This window comes from Sorex araneus, chromosome 6 (genome assembly GCF_027595985.1).
Source record: "Sorex araneus isolate mSorAra2 chromosome 6, mSorAra2.pri, whole genome shotgun sequence".
Lineage (NCBI taxonomy): Eukaryota > Metazoa > Chordata > Mammalia > Eulipotyphla > Soricidae > Sorex > Sorex araneus.
In genome coordinates, this window is record NC_073307.1 from 25,805,083 (window position 1) to 25,812,342 (window position 7,260).

Consider the following 7,260-nt stretch of genomic DNA (forward strand, 5'->3'; position numbering starts at 1 on the left):
CCCTCATTACTACCTGCCCCAGGCTCTCCCCCTGAGGTCTTATGGGGCAGGGGTCATGGGATGAGGGCATCTTCCAACCAGCCGGCCCTCCAGCTTCTTTTCCCACCATGAGGTAACCTAGAGAGTTGCCTTTTGATAAAAGTGCTCATGTGACCTCTCTAGGGCCTCCCAAATACTCCCCTAGTGCCACACCACTGGTCCTGGGAGTGGCACTGACCTCTTCCCTCACTGGAAGGTAGGGCACCAACTAGTTGTGGGTGAGCTGAAACCTGCTGTGGAGGTGGAACCGACACCGTGGAAACCAGCAGGAGTTTCAAATCTGGGCTCCCAGCAGTGTAGGGCACACGGGAGTGCTCAGTCAGGCGAACATCCATTCCTTTTTCTTTTTTTTTTTTTGGTAGGGAAGAGCACAAATGCAGTCCCCTACAGCCACGAATCACGAAGTCATCCAGAGAGCAATGGATTGGCCTCGCCCTGGGAAAACCACCTTCGTGAGCATGGTGTCTCCCCTGCCAGGTAGGTATTAACACTGATTCTTTATCACCCCCTTCTCCAGGGCAAGAAAGCAAGCTTCAAAGGGAACCCAGAGGAGGCCAGGGAGAGGGCTCAGAGGTCAAGGGCATGTACTCTGCAGACACCAGAAACCCTCACCTTGCATCCCAGCACCACTAGGTGTAGCCCTGAAGGTGCCTGAGCAGCCACGGGCAGGACCCAGGCGGTGGCATCCCCAGGCACCAGCACTGAATTGTGCAGCCTGATGGGCTGAGTTTTAAGTAAAAGTACCCCCCAATGCACACACTGCCTGGAAGGCTCCTCCTCCAATCCCCATAGCACCCCCCTACACACACGCACACACACACACACACACACACACACACACAATGGAACCCAAATTGAATTTAGAGCCTAACTGAATTTTCCCAACCTGTGAAGAAAACCTGCCAGCCCAGCACACACCTGGGTCTCCCAGAAGAGACCAGGGCGCCACAGCCAGAAGGAACTGTTGCTGTGTGTGTGTGGTTTCCCAGACGGGACCCTGAGATCCGGGCTCAGCCTGGCAACAGCTACCATGAACTCTCAGCTTTACTGGGAACTGGACTCTACTGCCTCCTGGGGCTGAGGGGGTCGTGCAGCCACAGCTTGAGGGGGTCATGCAGCCACAGCTGGGCTCAGTTCCGGCAAAACCATGGGCACCACCGGGACACCTCCAAGGATGGGGAGCCCCACCTGAAGAGGCTTGCTGTCCACCACAGAGACCCCTGAAGAGAGGAATAGGGGAGTCACAAAGGGCCTGAGGGAGGTCAGGTGACCATCTCCTAGCCACGAGCACTGCCTGAGATGTCCTCTCCCTGGAGAATGAAGGGCGCCATGAGAGGCCAGGCTGGGGTGGGAAGGTGTGAAGAGGGAGCGAGTCCCAAGCCCACTGGTAACACACCAAGAGGCAACAGAGAAGAAGGGGGCCTCCAGAGGGGCTCCACACCAGCCGCTGCGGAAGATCAAAACACCCAGATAATGAGCTGAATTCTTCTCACAGAGACACCAGCTAATGAAGGCCGTCAGGTCGCCCCATGTCCCCGACCCAAACTGTTTATACAAGTGTTAAAAATACATTTCAAAAGAAAGCAGGGAAGCCCGAGGAAAACCCTCTGCCGGCTCCTGGAAAATGATTTCTGAAAACCGCGCTAATTTGTTTTCCGAAAGGTGTTTGAAGTCTCTCTGCACACCCCTTGGGCGGCTTTAATTCCTCCTCCTAATCCCCTATTAAACCCGATGCTCACCAGCACAGCCCCACTTAGGGGATTATGATTTTTATTCTTAATTATAGATACATATTTGGGTACACGAGCATGCTGATGTTTTGTGTAAATTAAAAAGGGGCACTGTCAGTCAGACTTCTCCCCGAAGCCCTAAATAATCTGAACTTCGTTAGGCCCTTGAGGGGCATTTCCAATGAAGTTTCAAAGGTCGGGCACGTGTAATTTCTAAAATTAATTTCTTTCAAAGCCTGTGATACCGCCCCAACCCTCCCACCCCCCCAGACCCATGGGGAAGTGAGAAAAGGGTGGGCCGGGGACCAAGCCTGGGGGAACTGGGGTAGAAGTCTCTTTTCCCAGCGCACCATGGGGGAAACCCACGGGCACAGTGGGTGTGGGCTTTGTCAGGGAAATGGGAATGCACATGGAGGTCATTCTAACCCTTCCTGTCCCAACCCCCACATCACTGTCTGTCAGCTTCCCCAGGAAACACCACATACCTCCACTTCTGCAGTGGCAGGGCCCTCTGCTCGCACCCCCATTTCCTAGGAAAGGAAACTGAGACAGTGTGATGTCAAGTGCCTCCCTGAAGTCCCACTAAAGAAAGAGTGGGGATTTAAAAAAAAAAAAACCTCTTTTAAAGAAGGGGAGGAGATGATTCCTGGGGTTCCTGGATAACTGGTGGCTGCCAAGCTGTGAGATCGCGCATGAGCCCGTTAACGCTAGTGGGAGCCCACCAGGGGCAGAGCACATGCCCAGCAAGTGGAGGCCCCGAGTTCCATGCTGGTACTGTGGGGTGCAGCCCCTGTAGAGAGCTGTCGAGATTGCACAGCTAGGAAGGACGTCCGACTCGAACCACAAGATGCCAGAGTCCGTCCTGTGCTGCTTCCCTCTGCAAAGACTCTGGTGGTTGCAGGGGCTTCACAAGGCCGAAAGACACGACAAGGCAGCACCCCACTCGTAGTGCCTGGCATCTTTCTGGGTGCTGGTCATCAGGGTCTCAGACCCAGGTGGGGAAAGAGCCTGGGGGTCATCAGGATGCATCACTGAGGGCGTGTATGAGGTGACGGGGGAGGAGGCAGGGAGGAAGAGACGAGGCACGCAGGAGAGTGGAGGTGGGTAAGCTGTGCTGCCCAGGTGGCCGAGGGCAGGTCTGCTCAGCGGAACACGAGGCGGCTGGAGGCATCAGAGGCAGCTTGGTGAGACCGGGATGGGACAAGCCTCCGGTGGTGTCAGAAGCTGAGTCCCTCCCATGACACCCACAGTTCCTTGCCTCCTGCTCAGGAGCCAGCAGGGCAGGCATCCTTGCTCCAGCCCTGCTCCCATCTCTCCACCTCAGTCCAGCTGCTCTCCCAGGTCCTCTCCAGGACTCTGCTTCTATCAACACACTCCTCTCCTCCTGTGCCTTCACACCAGTGTCAAACCTGCTGAGATGCCTTCACTGCTGAGCCCTAACCCTGACTCCTGTTTCTCTGCTGCTGCTTTGGGCAAAGCGCCTCAGGAGCCTGCGACCCTCAGACTTCCCAGGGACCCTGTCACCTTGCCAGCTCGGGCTCTAACTCCTGCCCCCAGGGCCTGATGCTCACCCAGGCTGCCCCAGCACAGGAGGTCAAAGCCAGATCCCAGCATCTTCCCCTGAACCCCCTCTGTTCCTGCCTCCCGGGGGCCACACCTCCACTCCACTGGGTTCCCTGATGGCTCTGATGGCTCTTTCCCAGCTGCCCTCACTGGAATGCCCATGCCAGTGTTCAGCAGTGTCCTGGGGCTTAGAATTGCTCATCTCCTCTTCTCTGTCCATCCGCCCTCCCACCCAACCCCGTGGCTTCACGGAACTGAGCCACCCGGATGGTCCAGACCATTCCCCCAGCTCCTCATGCAAAACAGTCAATGTGCTGTCCCTAGGCATCCTCTGACATGTAACTGGGCACCCAGATACGTTGTTCTTCTCCTCCCCCTTCTCCTTCCCCTCCCCTAAGGCCATGGGGCTTAGTGAACGAGTGAAGTGAGGCTGCCCTTGGCTTCAACAAGTGGAGTTCGGGACCAGAGTGATAGTACAGTGGGAAGGGCATTTACCTTGCACACGGCCGACCTGGGTTTGATCCCTGGCATCCCATTTCTGAGTGCAGAGCCAGGAGTAACCCCTGAGCATCACCAGGTGTGACCCAAAAAGTGAAAACAAAACAAAATAAAAACAACAACAACTGGCACCCCACTCCACCAGAAACTCCAATGGCCTAAGCCTCTTAGACGGAGTGGGTTCCACCCATTCTCCAGTCCCTGCTGTCCAGGCTGCTGGACTATATCGCTGTGCTCTGAAGCTCCTGTACCAGGTTCCCTTTAGGCCTCCTGTCTATATCTCTGTTCTCTCCAGACTGCCATCGATCAATGAGTGAAGGGGTGGGTCTTCCGAACACAAATTGTGCCATCAGTTCCACTCAGCTCCCACTGTGCTTGGAACATATGACATCCAAACCTGCACCCCCAGGCGCTGACCTGCACGCACAACCCCTTGGATCATAACCATCCCCTTCCCAGAAATACTGGAAGCCATTCCCATCGAAACCCCTAGCCCCAGCTGCCTGCCTCGGCCACACTCTAGGCCTGTCTGGCCCATGGCCTATGCACTTCCTGCTTGCTCTGCCTCTGAAGGGCCCTCCCAGTCTCAGAGCTGGATCGCAGTGGGAAAACTGCCCTCCACAGTGCCCTGTACACAGCTCTCCAGGGTGCCCTGCAGTGGTGGCATGCTCGTCTCTGCTATCTGTAGACATCTCCACTGTTCTTGTTTTCTCCCAGATGTATACAGAACTGTGTACATGATGTGGCTCAGACCTGCTGCTCTGGCCTGGTGACATGACCGCCACTTCCTCCCTGCCCCTCGGCCCCCACCCACCTACTGTTCCCAGGAAGTCTGATGCCTGAGGATACAAATGGGTGTGTGGTGGGATGGAGTGACAGGAATTGCAGCCTTTTGTCTCCCAACCTAGGACCCGTTCCCTCCACCCCAGGCTGGCTGTCCTGGGCCTGGACACTGACCACATGGTGGGCAGCCTTGTGCTCTGCAGTAAGATGGCAGGGCTCCATGATGGCTGCCCACCTGTGGCCTGGGAGCATGGGTGCATATCTCCACTTCCCCGCTCCTTAGCTGACCCATCTGGGAAACAGAGGTGAGAATAGCACCCCAACTTATACCTGCTCCTCCCTGGATATGCAGGCCTGAGTCCAGCCAACAGATCTCGAGGCTGAGCGTGCAGTACTGCCCTGTGTGTCCTACGGGCAGCCTCACACATCTCTTCCCTGCCTTTCCTCTCCCAGGAGCAGCAGCTGATTCACACTAACGCACAGGCAGTCAATAGGACAAGTAACACAAGAACCCTCAGAGCTGATGTCACACTTCACCCGCACTCCCACTGGTGGGGCCCAGTCCCCCACACAGGGTGGGAAGCAGAGCACTGATCCCCCACCCTGAAACAACAGGTGCCAGTAGGGCAGAGGTGCACACATGGGAAAGCCAGGGCCACTGCTGGGCTGCACCTGCACCCACTCTGCGAGCTGATGGGTGGGTGCAGGCTGGGCTGTGCACAGGCCCCTGCAGGGGGCTGGTGTCTTCAGGAGCCCAACTCCAGACCCTCAAGAGAACAGATAGACAAGGCACAGCTTAGGAGGAGAGTGCATGTAGAAGACTTGTCTCCTACGGACTGTCACCCAGACCTGACAACCACACTCAACCTTTAACAGTCAGAAGACAAATCATCCATTCCAGTCACTGCCCAAAGACCCACTTGTCCTGTGGAATTAGGACAATGCAGGTTACAGCAGGGAGGCCTCATCCCACACCCACCAGAATGACCCGAGTCTCGATCCCTGACATTGGCCACTGGTGGGGAAGATGGGAGCAGTGGGGACTCTCATTCCTGGCTGGTGGGAGAGAAAACAGGGCAGCAGCCACTGCAGAAGAGCATCTGGTGGTGTCTCACAAAACCCACATATCCTTGCCATACTGCCCAATAATCGCAACTCCTCAGAATCTACCCAAAGGAATTAAAAGCCTAAGTTCACTCAAACACTGACACAGGGGTGTTGATTCCTAATTGCCAACACATGAAAACACCCAATATGCCCTTCAGTTGGGAAGCAAAGAAATAGTCTTCTGGACCATGGAGTAAGTAGCACTCGGTGCTGAAAAGGGCAGTGACACCAAGTCATGGGAAGAACTTCAGGTACAAGTTAGAGAGAAGCAGATCTGAAATGACTCCATGCTACAGAGCTGCAGGTCTAAGACACTATGCAAAAAGGCAAAATTTTGAATCCTGAAAAGAACAGTGGCTTCCAGAAATTAAGAAGGAGGGAACAATGAACAGGTGGAACCCAGGGAACTGTCCAGTGGTAAAGCCACTCCGCCATGGTGCTACAGTGATGACCAAACCCACAGAACACACAACCCAAGAAGGATCCCTGATGTAGCCTAGGATATGTTGTGCCAGTGTTGGGTTTGTCAGGTGCAATAAAGGCACCAAAAATGGGGTGCTGGGACGTGGTGTGGGGGGTGAGCAAGAGGGTCCATGGGACTTCTCTCTACTTTCCTCTCATGTTTTTTGTGAACCTAAGAATTCAAATTTACTAAAACAAACAAAAAAACCCACCAGGCCTAGCCCTTATGGTTTCCTCTTGCATGGAGCAAAGTGTGCTTACACTTGAGCAACCTGACCCAGCTCTGACACCTCTGTACACATACATGTTTGTACATACGCATAGGATACTGCAGTTAGATGCCCACTGCATTTAGGACCTGCAAAGTATGAGCACTAGTTATAGCCGCACTTACAATGGTTCTCTCAGCTCTACTCTGCCAGAAAGTCAGGCACTGAGTTCTACAGCCTGGTTGCAGGAATCATCTAGAATAGACCACAGAGCATGCACTGGTCTTGAGTTGCACCAAGATGGCTCAGCCTGAACACCCTCAGCAGCAACCAATGTGTCAAAGTCAGCCAGAGGCAGCCCCTGCTTGCAGCCTGCTAGGCCACTGATCACAGGGGAGGGAAGCACAGTGGCAAGGTCGGCCCCACTGGATAGACAGGCAGCCCATGCCTGCAGACTGTTTGAAGAGGCTGTGAAGGAAGGTCCAGAACTGCTCTAGAGTGACTGGCTTGATTCCTAAGAGTCAGGTCTTTTCAATCCTTCTGTCCTAAGTGGGCTAAAACAAAATAGAAATAGACTTAAAACTGCTCTCCAACTTCGTTTATGTCTCTACCAACAATAATGAAAGCTCCCCATGCTCATACAAACCTTTACAACAAGCCATCTTACAGCAGGCTTTGGTTCCACTTGAAGTTCACACAGGACATTGAGACCTCATGTCTTCGGACTTCCTCTCACCCACCACCCCCAATCCCCAGGGACATTTCTGTGCTGTGTGCCTATATACCTCCGTTCCCTCCCTGCCACCTTCGGGAAGGGTCACTCTGTCCCCCTCTCTACCTGTCTTGCTGTACTCATCACACTACCTTCA

The 7,260-nt window shown here is 54.5% G+C and overlaps 1 pseudogene; it reads right to left on the reverse strand.

Annotated features, from left to right (window-relative positions):
- Nucleotides 1-398: 398 nt before the first annotated feature.
- Nucleotides 399-524, reverse strand: LOC129406405 (U1 spliceosomal RNA; annotated as a pseudogene).
- Between the last annotated feature and the right edge of the window lie 6,736 nt (nucleotides 525-7,260).